At 32.5% G+C, this 25255-nt stretch overlaps 1 protein-coding gene across 2 annotated transcripts in view; it reads left to right on the forward strand.

Annotated features, from left to right (window-relative positions):
• The first annotated feature begins 218 nt into the window (after window positions 1–218).
• Window positions 219–25255, forward strand: part of LOC108904190 (zinc finger protein 608-like) — a 296106-nt gene continuing 271069 nt past the window's right edge. For both annotated transcript variants that reach the window (XM_018706641.1, XM_018706643.1), the window contains exon 1: window positions 219–490. The gene's annotated coding sequence lies outside the window, so the exon portion shown is untranslated. The remainder of the gene's footprint in view (window positions 491–25255) is intronic.

Below are 25255 nucleotides of genomic sequence, written 5' to 3' on the forward strand. Positions count from 1 at the left end.
GTTGAATGGAAATACATTTGTTGGTGATATATATCTTTTATAATCATTATAATCTTTTATATATACGTATTTAATTATTATTTTATAACAATTTGCTAGATCTAATTACCAATTGCAACAAGTGGCAACCGTGTAAGCGTTCGTTTTGTTGGTCGGAGAGTCAGTTCGGCAATGTTCGGAAGTCGTCGTTTGAAAACTGAGTTGGTTGTGTAGTTGCTTTGCCTTGTGGCTGCCGCTGCTGACTCGTGAACGGTATGTGCAAAGAAGAGTTTTGTGCCAATAACATTGGAGTTTTGCTTGTTTCTGTGTGATGTGGTGTGTCGAAGTAAGCTTTTCTGGCTGCGACATGGGTGCTTTGTGATATGTGACCAGTGAATTGTGTTATATTTGTGATGAGTAAGGATTACACCGAATATCTATAGAGGATTATTTACTTTTAGTCGCCGCGTAAGTTCAGTGCAGGATAATTATTGTTTGGCAACCCAAGCTGGTAAGTTTCACACCACACCTAATACTTAATAATTATTTTTGTTTGTTTTGGTGTCATTTTCCTATATATCTTTGTTCTTCCCAGGAAAAATACTGCCGTACATCTGTCTTTCTCTTTGGCTATCTCTGTTTATTTATATGTACCTCTTTTTCCTTTTCTCCCTGCTGACGCGTTGGTATCTTACTCATTTTGCTGTTCCATCACGGTAGACTTTCTGTCGCATTCTCTCTTACGAATAGTGTATGTTGTTTCCTCTTTTCATTTATGCAGTAGACGCGTTTTCTGTTTTCTCAACTGTTCGATCGGCAAGGGAAGCCATCTTGTAACTGCGGCTTCGAGCTTCGAGCTTCGACTTCTAATCTATTCCTTGATTGTTTATTGTTATTGTTCAAGTTTTTGGTATAATAACACATTTTTAAGAAGTTCTATTATGAATAATTGCCATGCATTACCAATTATCCTTCCAAAACAGACTATACATATACAAAGTAGCCTGTAATTAGACATAATAATTAAGTAGGTAGGTAGGTAGGTAGGTAGGTATCTGTTAATAATAATTATTAAATTGATAATTAAGTACCTACTTGGATACCTAGGTGTTTCATAAAATAAATAATATTAAAGATATTTAATATAAATGTTATTATCATAGGTACCTATAGGTATAGCTCGACTTATACCTATTTAGTAGGCTAGGAAAAAGAGCTGGGAAATGACCATTTCGCGACTTTTTGTTTCGGCAAGCTGAATTTATCACTACCTATACCTAGATGCTAAATATTATGTACAATAACATATTAGTTTCCACAGTTTTAAAAATGGGGGGAAGACTGTTTACATGGTGGTTAATTGTATAATTTGTACGTAAATTCACGTTTTTCGCTTATATCTTTTTTCCGTTCATTTCCACCAGAAAACAGTAGAGTACTTTTTTTCGTTTTTAAAAGACCTACAAAACTAGCCCTCGAGCATAAAAAAATATTGATTAGATCAAAAGTTACAAACAGAAAAAGTTTATTTATGACTTGAATTAAACAACTATAAACTGCGTTATTATTCCCAGAACGTTTTGACATCATATCCTCTTATTCCTTTTCACTGTCCAATAACTCACACGAAATCTGGAATCTGTAAGTTGAATAGTTTACAAGTTATGGCCTTATAAACAATAAACAAATTAACTAATTATTAGTCTGGACGATCTCGAGCATCTTGCACAATCGCAATTTTTTCATGTTGTATTTCATAATAATACAATGAAATCTATCATTTTTCTTTTAAATTTTACATTTGCAGCCTGGATTTGTTTATTTTTTAGTTGCAAAATGAAATATATGACGCACGCACGTGATATAGTTATATAGGTATTATTACATATTCAGAAAGCTTATGAAAAGAGCTTTGAGCTAAAAAAATCGTCAAGATTAGTTGTAAAACAACGGAGTTACAGACTGTCAAATATACAGGATGATTCAAGACTATGAATATTATCGTCATTTTCTTCGGACTCGCTGTCGTTCGCTTCCCCCACCCTTCCGCCGCGCCACGGCTCGTCGAAAAATCAAGCGACCCATTGACTTTTAACAATATTTCTTATGCACTTGACATACTTCTACAAATAAAATATTTTTACCTGGGAAAGTACTCTGGTTACCCTAATTTGTTTAACAATAGGTCGTCAACTTTGACAGTCTGTAACTACGTATATTTTTCAACCATCTTGACGATTTTTTTTTAACTTGAAGTTCTTTTCATAAGTTTTCCGAATATGTAATAATATACAGGGTGATTCATTAACAATGGGAAAGCCGAAAGCTGAAGATACTATACGTGAAATAGTGAAGATTGGCGCAAACATGCCTTATCCGAAAGTTAATAGTTTTGGAAATACAGGGTGTTGAAAGTTAAAATTTTAAATAGTTTTTTTGCGATTGATTATTCTGAAAATATGTAGGTTAGGAACTTGAAAATTTGTGAAACAATATTTTTTTAGGCGACGAATAAGATGCGTGTTGTAATTTCAGCATTGCTCGTAGAGGGCGCCACTTACTACCAATTTTATTTTTACCCTGAATATTTGACATGAAACTTGATTCAAAACCTGAAAGAGCTATCATTTTTCCATTAATTATGTGGGTACTCTTGTTTCATTTCGGTATCTCGATCCGTTTTCGAGAAAAATCGATTTAACGAACACTGTGTTTTGATAATATGAGAAATTAAAAGCGAAACAAACCAAGTGTTTCTTCGTGTTATTACAACAATTAACAATAAAACAAATAAAATACGTAATTATGATTTAAAGTAATTGTTCGAAGAATCCACTGTTGACACTGATACACTTTACACGTTTTCTGAGAGATCTACGAGTTTGAAACAACATATTGGGATTGCGTGTGACTTCGTTGGCAGCGATTTGTATTCTTTGCCACAACTCTTCACACGAGCCAATAGATTCTTTGTAAACTATATCTTTCATTCGAGACCAAATAGAAAAATCAAGAGGTTTGAAGTCCGGACTTCTGGATGGCCATGCAAAAATGATTACATGGCCAATCCAGCGATTTGGAAAAACTGCATATAAATATGCACGCACTGGCCAAGAAAAATGCGGTGGAGCTCCGTCGTGCATGAACCACCACATGTCTCTTCTTAAATAAACTGGAACTTCTTCAAGCCGTGGAAGCATTTTTACTTGGCCACCCAGAAGTCCGGACTTAAATCCTCTTCATTTTTCTGTTTGGAAGAATATATAGGTTCGTGTGAAGAGTTGTGGCAAAGAATACAAATCGCTGCCAACGAAGTCAAACGCAATCCCAATATGTTGTTTCAAACTCGAAGATCTCTCAGAAAACATTGTGTAAAGTGTATAAATGTCAACGGTGGATTCTTCGATCACTAACTTTAAATCATTATTACGAATTTCATTTGTTTTATTGTTAATTGTTGTAATAACACGAAGAAACACTTGGTTTCTTTCGCTTTTAATTTCTCGTATTATCAAAACATAGTGTTCGTTAAATCGATTTTTCTCGAAAACGGATCGAGATACCGAAATGAAACAAGAATACACAATTAATGGAAAAATTATTGCTCTTTCAGGCTTTGAATCAAGTTTCATGTTAGACATACAGGGTAAAAGGTTATTAACTAAATTTTCGGTAAAATTGGTCGTAAGTGGCGCCTCTACGAGCAATGCTGAAATTACAACACGCATCTTATTTGTCGCCTAAAAAGATATAGTTTCACAAATTTTCAAGTACCTAACATACATATTTTCAGAATAATCGCAAAAAACGATTTACAATTTTAACTTTCAACACCCTGTATTTCCGAAACTATCAACTTTTGGATAGGGCATGTTTGCGCCAATGGTCACCGTTTCACGTGTAGTATCTTCTGCTTTCGATTTTCCCATTGTTAATGAATCACCCTGTATAACTATATCACGCGTGTACGTTGTATATTTCATTTTACAACTAAGGCTAAAAAATAAAAAAAGAATTCCAGGTTGCAAATTTCAAATTAAAAAAAAAATGATAGATTTCAATGTATTATTATGAAATCTACCATGAAAAAAATCAGTGCGATTGTGGAAGATCCTCGGGATCGTCCAGACTAATAATAATTAGTTAATTTGTTTATAAGGCCATAACTTGTAAACTATTCAACTTACCGATTCCAGATTTCGTGTGAGTTATTAGACAAGGATGAGGAATAAGAGGATGCGATGCCAAAACGTTCTGGTAATAATAACACAGTTTATAATTGTTTAATTCAAAAGTTATAGATAAACTTCTTCTGTTTATAACTTTTGATCTAATCAAAATTTTTTGATGATCGAGGGCTAGTTTTGTAGTTCTGTTGAAGATAAAAAAAAGTACTCCACTGTTTTCTCGTGGAAATGAACGGAAAAAAGTTATAAGCGAAAAACGTAAAAATTATATATTTAATTAACCACCCTATTTTTATGACTGTGGTGTTATTTTACATAATATTTAGCATCTATACAAAAAGTCGCGTCCAACCAAAATTTACCTATACATATGGACATACGCCGATAAATGCCTTTAAAAAAACTATGAGCCTTTAAAAGGGAATCCAAGGTTGTTAAATTTTCAGATATCTTCGAAACTGCTTAAGATAAAACAAAAAAATTTGAAAGTGGTTATTACTATTAAACTTTGCATCTAATAATGATCAAAAAATTGTTTCTAAATTTTAATTAGACGAGTTCTAATTCTAAACGAGGGAAATTGTGTTTGTTTTTTTTAACACAACTTGAAATTTACCCTTTGGTGTAGTCGAATATGATTAGGTACCTATGAGCCTAAACAGCATTTTTTTTTTGCCATACTTTTTTATTAGAAGATAGTTTATTTACCTCGTTATTTGTTTCTGTTTCATAAAAAATGGATTTCCTGGTGGGTTTCAGTTTTTTTATTGCAAGTATTTGGAAATATTTTAATGCAAGTAAACTTCGCTCTTGCTATGCGTTCGTTTTATAATTAACTCTACATAGATGATTGATTAAAAAATTGTATCTCGTTGAAGGTATAAAGAATCGTACTCGAAATCGTACAACTCTTGATAGAATGTCAATTTTAAACAGGTATTTATAGAAAGTTCAAAATTATGGTTATACTAAAGCGGAATCAAGGTACTTGCCTATCTAACGCTCTTGAAAAACATTTAGATACGCATTACAAGTTACATACCTATACCTTGGTATGTAGGTACGTGTGTTAACCAATTAAATAATTATGCGTTTTTGAGTAACATTTTCACATTTAGGTACTTACTATACGTTTTCATTTTCCCAAGAATGAAAGGACAACTTGCAAAGGAATTGTCACCGACATTTTAGAGACAAAGAGAGGTAAGTAATTTAACAATATCAAGCGTACGTAAAACTGTATTTAAATATTATGTAGGTCAAGTCCAGATTTAATTATTTAAGAGAAACATGTTTCTGTTAAAGTTCCTGAGATTAGAAATGTATAAATATTTAAATATGAAATAGTATTTTGTTATAACTCCAAAAATATGTTGTGTTACAAATACTTACAATTATTTTGTATTTTGTATTTTAAAAAAGTATTTAAAATACTTAAAATACCTATCAGAAACAAATACTTTTTGCCTGTTACGACTTGTGACTTATGTCTAGTTTTTTTTTTAAGTTTTTTTAAATCGGGTTTGCCTTGCACAATATATTTTATAAATCACATTTTAAGAGTTTTAGATTTAATATTTCACAAAAATATTTTACATACTGTTAATGAATATTTTCAAAATACATATTTAATTTTCACCATTTTCACCAAAAATACCTCGGAAAATACTATTTTAAATACTAAGTATTTATATTTGAAATTCTTTGCCAAAGGAGTATTTTGCTTTTAACTATTTTAAAATACTGTCGTGCTCTCGGTCGTGCTAGTATTTTGTAATTTGTATTTTAAATACATCTTGAAAGTACTTTGTCTAGCTCTGCTCCTCAAAGATTGCACCATTTACAAAACAATAACCTTGATAATAACTAATACGAAAACTAATGTATATAATATAATGTATATCTCGGTGTATATAGGTATATTTACGGAATCTACCAACGTAAGTAAATATTTTTATGTTAAAATAGAGGTACCTATCAAGTTTTCCGAAGCAAACGTTCTACATTATGCAACAGCAATCTTGAGATAAGGTTCAAAATAAACGAAAGAAATGATTGTTATGTGCTCTATGTATTCGTCAACCATGAATTCTACAAAAATAAGTCTCGAAAAAGCTAGAAAGTTTTTGTTGGACATGGTCCAAGATCAGGTCCAACCATATCTGTAAAGTAAGATCTAAGACAATTTAAATCGAGGCTGAAACTCCTCAAATCCTTCCGAGGTTATCTGAGAATAAATTTTGCTTTGTTAAAATAAATAGACATATTTATATACTTTTCTATTGCCGATCCCGTTATCCGCGGAAACGCGGGGGAAACCGCAGAAGTAATTTAATGTATAAGCTTTGAGTAATAGGTACATCAGTTACATTTACGGCAAAATTACGATACGCGCATGCGTTATCTCTCCCTTCACCTCGGTTTCTCTCTATTATTTGAGTAAGTAATACTTGAGTAATTACGAATTGAGTATTATTTGGCCCCCGGTTTTCCCCTCGTCAGGAAACAAGCAAGTACACAAGCATCCGAGATGTATCAATCATAGAATCTTGTTTATCAACTACGTATAAATAAATGAAGATAAATGTTCTAGTAAGTCGAACGGGAACGGCAGCGAAAATTTTTTATAAATTTACCTTTAGTCCTGGTAGATGCTACTTACGAGTATTTTTCACTCTCAATATTTACAACTCGACAAAAGTTCATATTCAAGCACTTCGTTTTTTCGATGATAGAATAATGGAAATTTCTCTCGAGTTAGTCTCTTTTTTTATTGAAAATAGGTATACATTAAATACTATATACCACATACTTATCTTGTTATTAATACCCATGCATGCTTTACTTCAATCAACGTCTCCTGTCGGGGCTGACAGTTTATTTTGACGTGTAATTCTTGATTCCTTCCTCATAATAAGAAACGACTGGGGGCGAATGATTAATTGAACGGCAGCGGAAAAATTTATTGAATTTATTTTTGGGCTTCGCGTTAAATAAACGTAATTTAAAAGGGGAACGGGGAAGATTGATGTCGGGCTAATTAGAAGCGGTACCTATTGATTTATTACGAATTTTGAAACGGCGGAATTCGTCTGAACAGTTGGCAAAGCGTCAACTCCATCAAGGCGAAGCTCATTATTATTGCCAAGCGTTTGTAAATAACCGTTTAAAAGCCGTTGATTGTTCTCTATTTGGGTTGGGACTGTTGTTACACATCAACTTAATTGCAGTGATTAAATGAATTACCGGATGAATTATTTGGTGTTAAGATACATTGTAGGTGTACAGAGAGAGATAACGCGAATACGCTTACCCGAGGAGGAAACCACAGGTGTAATTTAGTGTACAAGCTTTGAGTAATATTTGAATCATACTTTAGTAACATTTGGCTATTAGAAAAATTAATTGCGTCACATGAATGGTGCTTCATCATCTCTCTTTCACCCTGGCTTCTCTGTATTATTTGAGTAATTATGAAAATAATATTTTAGGAAAATTTTGGCCAGCGGTTTCCCCTTCGCGTTTTACATTTTTGTTGGCTAATTTTCCAAATAACTTCATTTTTTATTCCGCTTCAAATGAATTAGGTATACAGGATATCTGGTAATTTAACTGCAAAAATTCTGGTTTGGTCAAAATGAACACAAAAATGCCATAAACTAGGAATCAATTCCGACTGCTTACGAAGGTCGAAAATATGTAGATATTTTTTTTTCGAGGATTTTTTAAAGTATCTCTTAAACTCGTTGAGGTATCAGTACCTAATTTGGTATACGTTTTTGAAAATATTTATACAGAATCACAAAGAAATAAACCCATAGCTATCTTGATAAAAAATGTCGAAATGTGTCTCGAAAGATGCAAGTTCTGACCGAGATTTTGACACTTTCATGATATAGTGAAAATTGATTGAAAAAATTATTGCTCTTGAAAAATTAATCAAGTCGATGGTAAAATTAAAACATGTGTATTACCAGGAAAAACACATAGAAAATCACTCTTTTGGTACATGACCAAAATTAAGATTAAGTTTTTCCAAATGACAACAATAAAACGATTTCTTTATCAAGGTGGTAGCTATTACGAATTTGGCAAAACCCATTTTTTATATAAATATGAGTCATTTGTAGCAAAAAAAAAACGATTTTATAATTTTAGATTGATACTTCATCTGATCTACCAATAAAAAAAAAATTCAACAAGTTTTCTTCAAATTGCTATATCTTTCTAAGACGTTGGCATTGATGTCCAGAGTAATAGCACTTTTTTTTATAAATTTTAATGAAGGAGCAGCCTGTATAAATAAATTTGGCAGACGAATTAAAGAACGCCCTGTGTAATTAATTCATGAAGTAATTATCAAATTTGTAGATAGAAAGCTTTTAATTTGAGTTTTATACATATTTTGTTTTCATTTCTCTAAATAAATTTTTTGACCAGTAAATTTTGTGCAAATCTAGGTAATAATTAATTGCCCCTAAATATTATTTATTATACAGTTATGTTTAAATTATTTTATTTTTTCTTATCTGCTATATGTTTATATGCTATGGTTTTCTCAATTCCGTGAATAACTTTTATATAGGATTCAGGGTGATTTTTTTAACCTCTACGAAAAAAGTGTCCTTAATTAAAATTTGAACACTCCACGGAGGCAATATATTAGTGCTAAAATTAGTCCCTCTCTCCCTTCCTTGTAGGTGAGATGAGGGGAACTTTTAGAATATTAATTAGGTACCCCTATTTTTTATTCCAGTTTCGGGTTCACCGGCTAAAAGTACGTAGGATTTGTCTCAAACATTTTTTTAGATTCATGGTAGATGGCGCTGTAATCGACGAAATTCAATTTTTTCTCTTACTGAACCTATTGTATACGATTCTGCAATACGTTTGCAATAAAGAATATCACGTGTTCACTGTAAATATTCAAAATTAGTTTTAAAACAAATTTAATTTCTGAAATATTTAATTATTGAAAAATGACTTGTCAACAAACTACTGTTATTGTAACCCAGGAACAGGCGTCCTTTTTGGGATACTTGGTCCACGCGATTTCATTCGCTTATAACTTATCGGAGGGCTTTGAAATGGATGTATTTTTTTGTGTTTTGTTTTTAAGATTCGTTTGTTAAAAATAATTTTTATAAAAATATTTTATTATGTTGACATTTAACGTTTGTGTTATTTCTTTCTTCGTGTTTTCTGTGACTGCAGAAACTCAAAATAAACGTAGAAAGAAATAATTTTAAGGAATAATTCATTTGAATCAAGCACCGCGAATGGAACAAATGCCCATGTCGTTGTTCCTAGTTACGCTAAAAGTAGTTTATTCACTAGCCATTTACATTTCTATACGTAACAATTTCCCAGTTATTTGAAATTTGCAAAATCAGTACTTTTGTGCCAGTAGTACGCAGTACCAGTAAACTTTTGGCGACGAATTTCCAGTATTGACATAAATTGTGGTATTTTTTCAAATCGTACGTAATTTTAATCGCAGAATTCGAATGTGCAATAAAAAATGGGTGTCCTATTTAAGATTTTTGTAAAAATATATTATGTAACATTATTAAAATGTGTATACCTACTAAATTGGCAATAGTACATTACAATATTATGTATCTACCAAGTTTGAGTTTTCATAATGTGATATTTTAAGAAAAAATCTTCAATTTTACCCGAAGTTTCACCAACATACCTATAAGAAGGTGTTATTGACCTTGAAAAGATCAGTATCAGGGGAAACTTAGTATCAAATTATCTATACTTTGATCACTTATAAACTTTTAATAAAACATATTTTTTGGTAATAAAACTAATTGTAATATTTACCTAACTATTGTAATTGTTTGTAATAAAACTAATAATAGAAGTAATTTGCGAGGTAATTTATTCTATAGGGTTTTGTTCGCTTGTTCATATTTCATTACGTTAACTAAAAAAACATATCTACGTATACCTATAAAACTGAAAAATACAACTTTTTTCTTCCGACAAAAATAGATTTTCATTTTTAAAACAAAACTATTCACTTTAAAAATCGGTATATTATCGCCATATTATGCGCATCTGCTTTACTGGCGACAGTGCATATGGGAACGTTAAAAACCAATAATTTATACTAACATCCTAACCTAATATGGAGGTATAATGTCGAGTATAATGTAGTTAACATCAAACGGAATATAGCATTTCATTTTGTCGGTTACATATTCCTGATTATTTATTCAAAATATAGATTATTGCTTACATCAAACATTAAAATTTATAATTAGCTCAGTTAGTAGTCCTACAACCTGTCAGCGATTAGAGCCTCTCACTGCGCTAACCATTATTATAAATATTTTAAGATGTCTCCCAATTAGGATGTAGCTGTAAATATCGCTTTTATGTGTCTGTCAATGGTATTCATTAATGTTAATGGGGCGATAAAGTAACAAATGTTACGAACAGTATTACCAACATATTTACCGTCTATCCTTTAGAAATATATTTATGTAATAAACGGTTGATTATAATAATAATGGCAGTATTATTACCAGTTGCAATATTCATTAAGTATGACTGAATTATGTAAGAAATGGAATACGAGAGAGAACGGTTATGGTATGCCATTGAATGGTGAAATTAAATTATTAGATTACAAACGTTAACCTTAAACGGATACGAGTTTAAAAGTTACAGATATTGGACTATATACGAGGTCTGTTCAGAAAATAACCGAACTTTAATTTTTAAATTTTTATTATTTATTTTGTACATTATTGATCTTTGTCTACTTGTAAGTACTCCCCTCCCCTATTCACACACTTTTCCTAGCGGCGTTTCCATTTCGCGAAGCAATCCTAGATAGTTTCGTTTGAAATGGCTTTTAAAGTCTGTGACGAATTTACTTTGATATCATCAATAGTTTGAAAACGGCGTCCTTTCAGCATTGACTTTAATTTCGGAAATAAGAAAAAATCGCAAGGAGCTAGGTATGGCGAGTAAAGAGGGCGAGGGAGGGCAGTAATCTGATTTTTGGCAAAACTGATGTGCGACCGCATTGGGATGGTGCAAGAACCATGAGCTGTCTCGCAACAACTCTGGTCTCTTTTTGCGGATTGCCATGATAGTACACACGATTCACTGTTTCACCTTGAGGCACGAATTTAAAGTGCAGAATTCCATTAAAGTCGAAAAAAAAACAGTGAGCTTATTTTGAAATAGGATTGATACTGACGTTCTTTCTTGGTGCGTAGAGATCTTTTGTTAATCCATTATTATGATATAACTCTAGTCTCAATGTTGTCTCCCGTTATGATCGTTTGCAGGAATGTTTCATATTCAAGGAGTTGTTCGGTCATCAAACGAGGAACATATTTTCGATGCATGATCAATTTTTCCTCGAATTTTTCAGTCAGATTTTCATGGCGTGACCCAATTGAGATACTAACATCTGCAATTTCTTTGACAGTCAATCGGTAATTTGCACGCACCAGATCTTTGACTTTCCTGGTCGAGGGTCATCTTCAATTGTCTGACGACCACTTTTAAATCGTGAAAACCATTCGTAACATTGCGTACGACCCAGAGCATCATCTGCGGAAGCTTGTTTCAAAAATTGAAGCGTTTGCGTGAGTGTTCCCCAGTTTCATGCAAAATCGCACATTTCAAAAGTCGTCACTAATACTTACAATTAAACACTCAGATAATAATATCACGAAAACTAAATGAGATATTATATAACTAAATATCTCCAGTAGCGCGTAATTCAAGGTAGTTAATACAGTTTCTGAACAGACCTCGTATAAAAGCAACTTAATTTAGACTTTTTAGAGGATTATTTTCAATCACAGCTTCTGGCTTTATTTCTATGATGTTTTTAATTTACAATTTAAAATCTTTTAAGAAATAACCAACTATAATCCACGATTGCTCTATTTAACCTAGCCGGAAAAAATAAAATACAAATTTAGAATACAAACTGGGCATACAAATAATCCAGTTATTGAAATATAAAAAGTACATAATAGTTCAATATGGTTACGGATATTATTATTTTTTATTACCAGTAGTAACGAACGTTCAAATAAAAACGTGGTCGAAGTTGGCTCTGACACATTGGACGTAGGGAGTAGCTTATAGCGACCAACTTAACCTCATTTCTCAACGAGCTGTATAGCAGCTGTCAGTTTCAATAACGTTAATGACTATATAACTTTATTTTAAAGAATAATCGTGATAACAATAACAAACAATTAAAGGAGCTGCGGAAAGTGTCCCCCTCCTTGTTATAACAATAAATTAAAGCAGCTGCTGAAAGTGTCCCCCTCCTTGTTCCAAGCACTTTTCACACCTGTTCCTCAAAGAATTAAAGACATTTTCTAAGATGCTCGGGGTATTGTTAATTTCACGAATCTTGTCTATAAGTCGAGCCTGCAGATGGTTTAAATCAGGAATAGGCAGTTCAAAAATAGTGTTTTTAAGGTAAGGCCACAAAAAGAAATCACACGGCGTAATATCACATGACCTCGGTGGAAATTCATGTTCAGCATTGAGACTTATTAGTCGATTTTGGAAAACTTCCCTCAACATATTCATCGTCTCGCCTGCCGTATGTGCCCTTGCGCCATCTTGTTGAAAGTAAAAGTTTGTAATTTCGTTTTCTTCCAGCTGGTTAACAAAAGGAGCGATAATTTCTTCTCTATACCTTTGCGCAGTAAGAGTACCATTAAAAAAAATAGGTCCATAAATCCTCCTTCGATTGAGAGCACACCAAACTCCAATATTTTGAGCGTGTAGAGGGCCCTCGACAAAAAAGTTATCTGGTTTTTCAGAAGACCACATTCTCATATTCTGTGAGTATACGTAACCACTTAAATGAAACCAGGCTTCATCAGAAAAAAAGGTGATATTATGAAGTTCACCGTAGTTGTTTAAAAACCGTTCACAAAATACAGCCCGTCGCGGAAAATCAACTTCTTGAAGTTCTTGCTGACAAGTTAAACGATAGGAGAACAAACGCAAATCTTTTTTTAACACTGTGTGGCAGGTACCGACTGATACTGCCACCATTTGTGATAAAACACGTACAGAAGTTCTTGGCGCATTTTCCATTATTTGTTGGACATTTTCATTTAATTTTTCAATCCGCTTTTTAGGTCGGCCGCTTCCTTCTTTTCTTGTTACACTGCCCGTTTCACGAAAAACATTAACACAACGCTGAACTGCACTTTGAAAAATTTTGTACTCAACAACGCCGGGAAATTGATTTTGAAATTCTATGAAACATTCCTCAATAGAATACTTCCATATTCCATCAATATTGCGTCCATTTCTAAAGTAGGACTCTATGATAAACACTTTTTGTTCTTGAGAAAACACCATTTTAAACGCTTTTTAAAACGAAAATATTCAAATTGATAACGGCGATATAGCGCTTTGACAGATGACGTTTAAGTTCATTTGCTATACGCTACGCCCTACGTCCAAATTTTCAGAACCAACTTGACCACGTTTTTATTTGAACGCTCGTTATATTCATTAATTCGGGAAGTAGGTACCTAACTAATAAAATAGCATGAGTATATAAAAATTTATACTTGCAGGGATAAAAATAGATAGAAGATATTATCTATAATACACAAAATAATAGCTACTCGACAAAGTGCTTTGCAAGATAACGTATTTTTGTCGAACTATGATCTGTATTGTTGTTATCAAACTGGTACTTAATTCCAGCAATATTTATAGAAAAAAGGTCTAACTTTTGAATTAAAAAAAATTAAAATAAACATTTCTCTAATTTCCATGATTTTTTTCAGATTCTATTTGTAATGAGTTTTTATTTACAAGGGACTGCCACTGAAATGTTATGTTCTGAAAAGTAAACCACTAGGTCCTACTACTAATTTTCTAAATTTAATATAATAGAGATATTGAAAAGGAAGGAAGAAAAAGTTTTTTTTTCAGTGGAATTTTGCAGTACTTTGACGTAAGCATTTCGGTATTTCTAATAGTTACTGATGCCATTTTAGTGATAATCAAATTTGCTTCACCCTGTATATAATGACTGGTTAAAGATTATCAACAAGTGGAAAAATTTCTTATATGACAAAAAATGTTTGAAATAATTTTTAATTTAATGTTTTTCAAAAAATATAGGGATTTATTGTTCAAATTAAAATATATTTAATTTATTTTGACCAAATTTAAAGCTATTGATACAAAAATATACAAAAGAAGAAAAATGTCAGGTTTTGATATTTTTTTAACGATGGCTTTCATTTGTAACTTGAACTCCTTAGGTATATTTTAATTAGAGTACAACTTTATCCTCGACTTTATCAGTATTTATTGGAGAAAATATTAATTCCCAAAATACAATTCCTATAATAATTTGTCCAAAGAAATAGTATTTGTTGATTTTGTATATTAATAAACGCTATTAGAATTTAGCTAAACATTCCATATATCTTCCCTACAATTGAAATTTCTTATTTTAGCTAATTAAAATAATGTACTTTTCACCTAAACTAAAGATCTCGTATATCTAGATTGGTGTTCTATTTGGTGTTCACACGAAATAATATTTTTGTAAGATCATAAATAAAAATATTCGTTACTTGGTACGGATTTTATGATATTGACAAAAAATGTAGGGAATAGCTCGGGGAATAGTAATGATTGAAAAATGGAAACTGATATATAGGGTGTTTTCAAAAGAAGTAGCATAAATGGTACCGGTGAATCTACAGCCAAAAAGAACACGTTTGGTACAAAAATGGAAAGAAAATATAGCCTCAAAGATTCCAAAAAAATATGGAATAGCGGCTGTATATTGAAAACCAAAAAGAGGTATAATAGTCAAAAGGAACCCGCACTTTTCTTATGGGAAGTGGCTTTCGGCCAATTCTTTTGAAACTTCGCAGGTTGATAGTTCTTAACATGTAGATCAAAAGTCTCAATGGGCACAAAGCCCCAAATCCCCCCTTTCCCTCCAAAAACTGCCTCCAAGCAGCGGGGGGGGGGATTTAACTGATTTCTGCATGTGAAACAATTTATTTTTTTAATCAACCCAATACCGACCCCAAACAATCACATTTTTGACTATCAAACTACCCCACTTGACCCCACCCCCACACACCCCCCGCCCCCCACGAATCAGCGTACGGTTTTACCAGATAACTATATTTTATAGTTGCACGTACATATATTGTTAGCACGTATTTTTTCACGCTGAATTCGAATCTGCAACTCAATTTTACGAAATCGGGTCGGGAAAATTGTTATTAACAATTTAATTGTTTATATAGCAGTAGAAAGTTTATTTGTCGTTTTATGAAAAAATACTTATGTTATTTATTTTGACAAAATCTAAAAAAAAAGTTTTTGTTTATTTCGAAAAAGTAATATTCAAGCTGTAAAACGCTTTTAAACTTAACACACGTGTATGTCTGTAGCTATTATACGTATACTCTGTGTTAAATTTTGGTGTAGTTTTAAAGCTAAAACATTGATTTTTCGAAAAAAAACACAAGAATATGTAGTTCTTTTTTAGATTTCATTGAAATAAATAACTTTTATTTGAAACTTTTTTTCATAAAATGACAAGTAAACTCCCTGCTACTTGGAGGCAGTTTTGGGGCTTTGTGTACATTGATCTACATGTTATGAACTATCAACCTGCGAAGTTTCAAAAAAATCGGCCGAAAACCACTTCCCATAAGAAAAGTGCGGGGTCCTTTACACAAATTTTGTACTAATGCATGTGTGGTCGCGAACAGTTTTTCAAAAATTTCTGCCCCTTGAAGAGAGGTGCTAATGACGAAAAGAAGATATCTTACCCTGTATAATGAAAATCAAGATTTTGTTAACTTGTCCAAATACATAAGATATTATTAATACAACCTAATTACAGATTGAACTTGAAATTAATTAATATCTGGTAATGTCGTTGATAAAGCTATGGTTAGGTCATATTCTCAAAACAAATACGCAAAAAGAAAAAATTGTCGAATAAGACATTGGGTATCTTAGCACAAAATCATCAACAGAATATTTATCTGTTATTTATTACCGAACATTTGGTGAATTATTTGGTTAGGGTATGTGTTAGGAAATGATTTTATGATGGCTTATACTGGTATTTCGAGATATACTAATCGACATTTAACGTCTATCAACGAGCGCAATAAACTACATGTTTGTATTTTATTGTAAACAAGGCCGTTGCCTAATAGTTTTCTGCTAGCGCCCATAAAAATTTACAGAATGTACACGTTTAAGTTTTAATGGTTTTATGTGCAGCACAGAACGATAGAACGATAAAAGATATTATTCTTTACATTACTTGTTGACGTAAGCTATTAAACAAGCATTAGTTCAAGAAACTGTGCATTGCAGTTTGGAGTGCAGCATTGAAACTGCTTCTTACTTTGTACTTAGTTCTAACTTGATAAAACGAGCAAAAAAGGCTCGCAAGATTGGAAGATTTGCAACCAGAGCATTTCCACAGAGATTTCGTTACTGGTTTATAAATAACAAAATGTATTTTTAAGAAGATTTATTTTATAACGTTCAAGGCTGCAAAAAGATACACTGTAAAATTACAGCATATAAAACAAGTGTTATTTGTTGCAAGTGATATACAGGATGTCCCAGAAAAATGTGCATAAACTTTAATATTCCTAAGGTGAAATTCAACAAAAAAGTTTTATGTAGATCTTGGCTCGGGAAAGCATGGTTTTTGAAAATTCTACAAATTTTTTGGAAAAAAACTTCAACTACGCATGCCGTTTCGAACTGTGACACAAATAATTGTTTTAATACATAAAAAACTCATAAACTCATAAAAATTTTATGTAAAACTAGCAACCCGCCCTGGCTTCGCACGGGCAAATATAAAATAGCCTATGTTACTCCGAGGAGATGTAGCTTTCGGTAAAATTGGTTTAGTAGTTTTTGAGTTAAATCGTAACAAACAAAAAATCAATCATTTTTCATCTAATGCGACCCTAATAATAATTTTAAAATAATTCACTATATTTCTATATACCTAAAGACAACAAACGAACTCAAAACTAAAAATGCAAAACCTTTAAATTTAAAACAATATAGGTAACTACCAACAATGTGAAAACAAAACGAATTAAATTAAAGTACCTATGTTCAGGACTATCAATTTTAATTAATAAGTAAGTAGTTAGGTATCTAACTACCTAAAGAAAACAAACACGAAACAAAAATGCGACTATGAAGTTTTAAATGATTCACAATAAGAAAAAAACAAACAAATTATTAAAACTCAATGAAATAAAAGTATGTTTGCAAGTATCTATGTATGTTCCGACTACCTAAAGACAACAAATACAAAACAAAAATGTGACCTTAAAATATCGAACGCAATTATAACTTTCCAACAACACCCAGAAAGAAAACACAGTCGTCAGTCGTCACCTCCATTCGCTCCAAGTCAGTTTATTAAAGGATCACGCGCGCGTTATCGTTCGGCTTATTAGCTAAACAGTAGGCAAGACGGTGCGGGGGGAGGGTCGGCGATCGCATCAAGCGAAGCGAGGCGCTTGAATTTTATTCTCGCGTCCGTAATTTTTTTGCGATTACTCCTAAGATATTCATTTAAATTATATGGTGTAAAAGAGTAAAATAATGTGCATGAAATGCTTAAAGCCTCTAACTTATTTAAAATGATAAGGATTAATACCGTATTTGTGTAAATAGCTTTTACATTACCGCTTTATAATTGCCAATTTTTTAAAGTATTAAAATGGATATAGGTAGTATGTTATCTTTAACATATAGACATATGCCATCGCGGACTTTTCTGTAGACCTATATAAGATACACAATTCCACCATACATTATTTTGTTATATCTCAAAGGGTTTAGGCAGCGTTTTCGTTGAAAGCTCCCAGACGGCTTATTTTTTCCGACACCTCCAACAAATATCGTTAATGTATACAAAAACTTAACAAATTATATACAAAAACCTTCCTCGAGAACCACTCTATCCATTGGTGAAAACAGTATGAAAATCGGTGCAGTAGTTTTTGAGTTTATCGCGAACAGACAGACAGACAGACGCGGCGGAGGACTTTGTTTTATAATATGTAGTGATTACACACTAGCACTAGATCATTTTGGTGCCACAGTAGATAATATAAAATTACATCATACAGGTAAAGTTACGGTTAGATTGGAAAAGAGGGAAAACATTTTTATTTTCCATTTTACGAGAAAAAAACATCTTGATTAAAATTTTTGCTTGTCTTTTAAATGCGGTTGGCATGGAGAACTTTCATCTTGTTTGTACAGGGTGATCAGAAAATCGGTAAATATAAAAATCGTTTAAGAATAAACTGCCTTTGTTTTTAATAATACTCAAATATGTTATTAAGGAAAGTTGCTTAGAATTGAATTTCAATTTGTGTATGAATCGGCCTACTTTGATAAAAACGGACAGTAAAACATTTTTAATGTTCATTTTACGAGAAAAAGGCATTCTTGATTAAAATGTTTGCTTATTTTTAAAATGCGGTTGGCATGTAGAACTTTCATCTTGCATGTACAGGATGATCAGAAAATTTTGGTTAATATAAAAATCGTTAAAGAATAACATCATGCCTTTGTTTTGTTTTGAACAATACCGAAATTAGTTATTAAGAAAAGTTGCTTAGAATTAAAATTTATATTATTATTTCAATTTGTCTATGAATCGACCTACTTTGATAGAAACGGACAGTAAGAATTTTTTACTCATTTTACGAGAAAAAGGTATTCTCGATTCAAATTTTTGCTGATCTTAAAAGTCATTTTAAAGATACACCCTGTATAATTTTTCTCGTTAGAAGTGGATAATAACGATGCTATACCCGAAGCATTACCTATATTTATAAAAAGTAGAATATATCTTTTTTGTGTATGTAGGAACTTCAGTTCTGTGTTCCTATAGTAAGATCGTATTCGATGCAAAGTAGAGTCATCATTTTTAGGACGCGTGAAATGAATCATTTCAAATTTAAAATTAAATTGATTCTAAAATTTGAAATAGCGCATAATTTGCATTGTGTTCTGGTAGTAGCTGTAGTCGCCCAGGTGCATCGAGTGTACGAAGTGGTCGGTTATATGTCAAATACTTACCTGGCGAGCTTGGTCGTAAATCAGAGACCGCCTCCAAAAAACAAGTAAACACAGTAAAAACAAGTAAAAACAGTGGCGCGTACAGAGCTAAAATGTAGTACATATGTGGAATTTAAAAAACAAATTGGATTTATAATAAATTACAATTAAAACAAATAGTTTATGAGAATAAAGGAATTTTTGTAGGTACAGGGGTGCCAGACGTGAACTAATCCCGTCATGCCTTCATAATGCATAAAGAAATTATTCAATTTCTAAACCTCTTTAAACCGTACTGCACTGGATCCCTTGACAGGTAATGATGCACTTTGGTAATTATGTACTTTGCATCGAATATGATTGTAGAGTTCATAGAATCTTTGTCTTCGCTTCAATACACTTATACTCGAATGTCATCGACATGTTTGTGCCTCCAATTTTAGGCCATTGTTCCTTGAATCATTTTAGACAAACTAGTCTTAATGAACCAAAAGTCTAAAGCAGAGTTCGTAGATACAGGGTTTTAAAACTGAAAAATTTTTTTTTAAATATTTATCGAAATATTCTACCATATATTGATGAAACTTGGGAAAAAAATCCATCTACACCACTGAGTTTTTGTGGAAATTTAATCAGTTGATTTGAAGCGTGATTGTTTTTTTTTAAGAAGAAATATATCTTCTCTTTTATTCGAAAAAGAGTCGTTTTAGGGTTTTTTAAACTTAAAATTAACCAACTCCAGAACTATTCGTTTAAGAAAAAATACAAGAAAGTTGTTCAATACAATTTTAAAGAATATTATAAAAATGTATTGTAGAAATTTATTATCTAAGGGATAGCGAGATGGCACAACAAATTTTTTTTTAAATATTTACTTGAAAAAGCCTCTTTTTTGAATAAACTGATATTTTTATTTTCTTTGAAATACAATTGAAAATCAAATGTCTAAAGCATAGACCACCTAGACTGGCTTATAGAGCGACTTTGGTGAAAACACTTTGGAGCCCGATTTGGAGCCCAGCGCTCAGTCGTGTCCTAGCATTAGACGTTTTATCATGGGCAAGTGTATTGTAAAACATTGTATAAATAGAAGTGATCGAGTTGGTGAAGAGAGGCGAAAAGTTTCCTTCTTTAGGTAAGTAAAAAAAAGGAATATATAAAAGGTAAATATGTACGCCATTTTTCGGTTAACGTCACAAGTTTCCAGGGTTAGCTTTATAATTTTGTTCGCCCACATAGTGTAGTGATTAACGTGATATTGTTATTATAAAATAATGAATGAATTACTGTAAAATATTTTTAGTAATTATTTACTTTATGTGAGTCTTAAATTTTTATGAAATTTTACCAATTCCCGTCATTTCGAGATAGCTGAAAATTAATTAAATATTTTTTTCAATTAAAAAAATCGCAAACAAAACTAATTTCAGATTCAGTATTCGTACAGTCAATTAATTTTTATTAAAGATCGTGGTTGTTTGACGTATCCATCTCGAGATGTCGTAGTAATATGCCAAGAAACAGAAAAATTAATAAAATTTTTTAATAATGATGAAAGCAGAACACCTAGGCTACAGAAAAATAAAATTGTTTATCATGTATTAAAAAACTTTCTGAATGTGAACATATTTGAAAATTTGCATGAACATCAATTTGATAATTTGCCTAACAATTGTAATCATTTAATAGAACTTGTAAGGGCTGAATGTGAAAAGTATATCGATGTACGAATAAATCATGAAGTCAAATTATTTAATTCGGTAAAATCTACGAAAAGACAAATATTAAATAAATTAATATTATTTAGAGGATAATAAATATATTTAAATTATTTTGTAGTTTTATTTAATATGACACTAAAATATACTATTTTCTGAATTACAAACTTAAAATTGAATATTTGTCATAAGATGCAATATAATGTTTAATATGTAATAAAAATATTACTTAATCCGGATCTGCTTAAAGATGCGCGCGATCAGGTTGCCTTCCACGCTCCACTTCCCCGGATTTTGCATTCACTGGTACCCGTGCATTGGAATTAGATACGGCCAGTCTAGGTGGTCTGTGGTCTACAGAATTTCGAAAAATTCGATGATGTAGAAATTCTGAGGTTCTCAATGGCAATGGCTCCGCCACTGGTTCATATGTTTGTTTACCAATTCAGTGATTTTTTTATGATTAGTAGCCTATGTTTGATTAATCTACGTAATATATCTTTAGATATTAAAAAAATGTTATATAATTTTTTAAATATCAACACCTCAAAAACCACTGGCTTTAGATCCCTGGTTCATTAAGACTTTTTTGTTTCAGTATTAACTTAATAGACACCCGTTTTAATATTATTCAAATAATGTTTCTTAAGGTGAAAATGGTTATTTAATCCCCGATTTGTTTGTTTTTACCATATTTTTTTTTAACATTTTTAAAAAATAAACTGAGTCTGAATAATTTTCTAGAAGTGCCGTCATATCATATAGGTATATTTTATTTTGAGCCTAATCCTAAGGAAAAGCCCAAGGCTACTAAATCAGCTGTGGCCTCTCTGTATTATCGATATGAGGTTGTTATTTTCTAACCATTGTTGAATCGGTCATTCCACATAATAACCGGAAGTGTTTGTATTAAAATATGGTCCTCAATGTTGCAGACATGCACGGTGGTGTGAAATTCCGAGATGTCACAAGCAATAAACGACGCGACGTAACGACAGAGTAGATTAACGAACCGACGACGGTTCGCCAAGTTCGGAAGCAATTGTGTAGGGCGTTGTATTAAGTCTCTCTGCGCCATGTGTAGCAGCCAATTAGGCCGATGACAAGTCGATTAATGGCCTTGGGATTAAGCTCGGGGGGATTGTGGGAAAGGTTTGCGGTGGGGACCGAGGAGATCTGGGACCGAATCGGGACCCCATGCTTGACCATGGCCGAGGATTATTGGGCTCCGCTTTCCGCCCCGTCGCATCCCGTTACGCATGGCTGGCTGATCGTTACTCCACGAAAATATGTTTTTGGTCTCGGCACCAGAAAGTCGCGTCACCTCAAATGTTATAGTCCGTATGATAGTTGAGATAGAATTAAAAAAAATAAGCCAATAAAGTGCTTTTATCGGAACTACTATAACAATTTACCACGGCAGGGGCGTGTCTTGAAATTTTCCACCAATGTCTTTCTACTTCGAGAGTCGAATGAAGTGACGTAGGGGTCTTCTTGAAATTATGTCTCATCAAATATCGTACGGACGGTAGATAGTATAAGTTGTGTCCAAAACGTGAACGGAAGGCGGCGAGATAGGGCGAAAACTCCCGAATGCATAGAACACATTTGTAAAAACCAACTATATTATGTTTCTGTGGGTAAAATTTCATCATTATCAGAACTAACAAAGCAGTGTCCAATACATTATCTGTTTCATTGCGCAAAAAAATAACATTTCTTCAAACTTTTTTTGTACGGCTTCGTTAATGCTACGGCAATCTTATTCTACAGGGTGGAAATGTCATATTAAGAAAAAAGTTTATGGGTCCCAAAACTCCCCAAACTCCCAAAGTGAAGTCTTAGGACAAACGGAACCATGAAAGTATTTTTTGAAAGGCCGGTTGGAAAACTTGGTGAAAAGGATTAGATGTATTGGTGTTTCCATTGAAAGAAAATGGTTAAGGTGCTTTTGGAATCATAAGAAAATAAAATTCTCTAAAACTGCCCCCTTACGACAAAAAAAAAACAGATGGCGAAGCGGACAAGAGAAAGCCACCTCTGCTTTAGGAAGTAATTCTGGTATTATGTATGCTCGATGGATGGATAACAGTCTAAGCAACACTGGTAACTGTCCACTGTCTTGGAGTAACATCAGTGAACCAATTCTATACAATAGGAGAAAAAACATAGGTCAATACCACATCCAGATATTGTTTTACATTATAATAAAAATATGGGTGAGTTTGATGGATGAAAAAATAATAAAATAAGAGTCAGAAAAATAGGGTGATATTTATAAAATTAAGACTTTTAGCATTATAAATGAATACCAAATTTATATCTATTGCTCGTGTAAGAAGATAAAAACTCTCGGGACTGTAGGGTTTATATAGATTTAAGAAAAGTAATGTGGAATGGTTAGCTCAACATTTTCTAAGTGGTGTAGACGAGGACACTGGAGTGCGACAAACAATAGTATATTTATATATATAGTACGAAAATAAGGTGTATGGATAAAATTTGTGTCTATTGCGGAAGCATTGCAGTAAGAGGAGGAATATAAATGGTAAGAAAAGTACAAACTTCCGTTATACTTAGGATTGATCTATCATTAAACTTTTCATACATGGAGATGACTGTGTCAACACAAAGAGGTTCTGTAGTTCAAACAGCGTGCAACGTCCGACATGAATCGTGAACAGCCCTCCTGATAGCTGTTCATGATTCATGTATATTGAGAAATTCCGACGTTTTTAACATTATGCAGTGGAATACAGCTAATCCACTTCTCCTTGGAGGTTCGGATTATGGATTTATTCCATGGCTTATGACTCCATACCGAGATGTTGAACAGAAAAGTAGGCTAAATTAAACCGCGTTTTCCTATATTGCGAAACAACAATGGAATAAAGAAAAAGTTCCATATCTTGCTGCTTTATTATTGTTGCAAAGTAACTCAATTGGGAAGATTTTGAGATCTTTGAAGATATGAACAATAATGTTGATTATGCTTTACAGATTATTGCAGATTATGGTGAGGGTTTTGACTAAGTGACAATTGTTTTGAAAATTGTTTTGAATTTGAAAGAATAAACCTTCATTAACACGAACTTCAGGGAACCTGAAAGCTGAAGCAGGTGCTCCGTTTTCATGACAAAAGTTTATTAATTTCAAAAATAAGTATATGGTCAATTTTTTAGCATCTACTCCGCTTCTTGTTGAGCACTTGCTAAGAGAGTGTGTTTTTATTAATACATGCCATATGTTACAAGTGTATTGTAGGATTTGTGCAATTATACTCTATGTTTTAGATCTTTTAACATACCAACATAGGTTTTTAAAGGTATTGTTGATAAATATTACCAATTCGAATTGACCAGATCACGTTACAGCTTGAGACGACCTCAGAGATCGTCCAAATCCAAAAGAAACCTTGGCGGAGCCCGAAACAGGTCTGAACGTTGGTTCTGATTTTCTTAGGAATAGTACCAGGACCAAGTTCCTGGCCAGTACGAAGAACGAATCCAATCATTCACTAGCATTGTGTCATACACCTGTATTTACATATTTTAAAGCTATACATTGTTACTCAAATATGTATTACAAAGCACAAAAGGATAAAACAGAGAAAGGACTCGGCTGAAAGTCTCAGTGTAAAGCGCCTTCGAGAGGGTGTACTATAAGTTACATGTAACAGAAAGAGTGTGTCCTCCTGAAAACATCAGGTCCAAATTTCAAGATCTGAGATTGAGCTAGAGGGTGAATCCAATTCCTGGGGATGTAGACTACATTAGCGAGAGCTAATGAGAGAGGGACCAATAAAGAGGACGGAAAACGTCAGCACAAATGAAACACAGCACAGGTCTTTACATTATCGCGGATTATGTATCGCAACGATATCATGAAGGTATAGTCTTGTACACAATGGCGGAGATGCAGGGGGTAATTGAAGCTCTTTTTATTTGTTTCTCTGAATATCTTAAAAAGCATAAATTGTTTCTTTGATACCTGTATCGTTTTGGAGAAAATTGGCAATAAACATTTTTATGCACTTGAAAAATATAGATTCAAATCTGTATTTTTAAGATCAAAAGTGCCATGAAGTCCCAATTTTAGTTACTTTGCACCAAATACAAAATTAATAAAAAAATTAAAAACATAAGAATATTGTAACGTCGAAATATAAGTATTGCCAATTTTCTCGGAAAAGCGGCAGATTATCCATATTGAATAAGAGAGTAGTTTCTGTATCTTGTAGTGTTCCTTCAG

Source organism: Anoplophora glabripennis, unplaced genomic scaffold, assembly GCF_000390285.2.
Source record: "Anoplophora glabripennis isolate ALB-LARVAE unplaced genomic scaffold, Agla_2.0 scaffold130, whole genome shotgun sequence".
NCBI lineage: Eukaryota > Metazoa > Arthropoda > Insecta > Coleoptera > Cerambycidae > Anoplophora > Anoplophora glabripennis.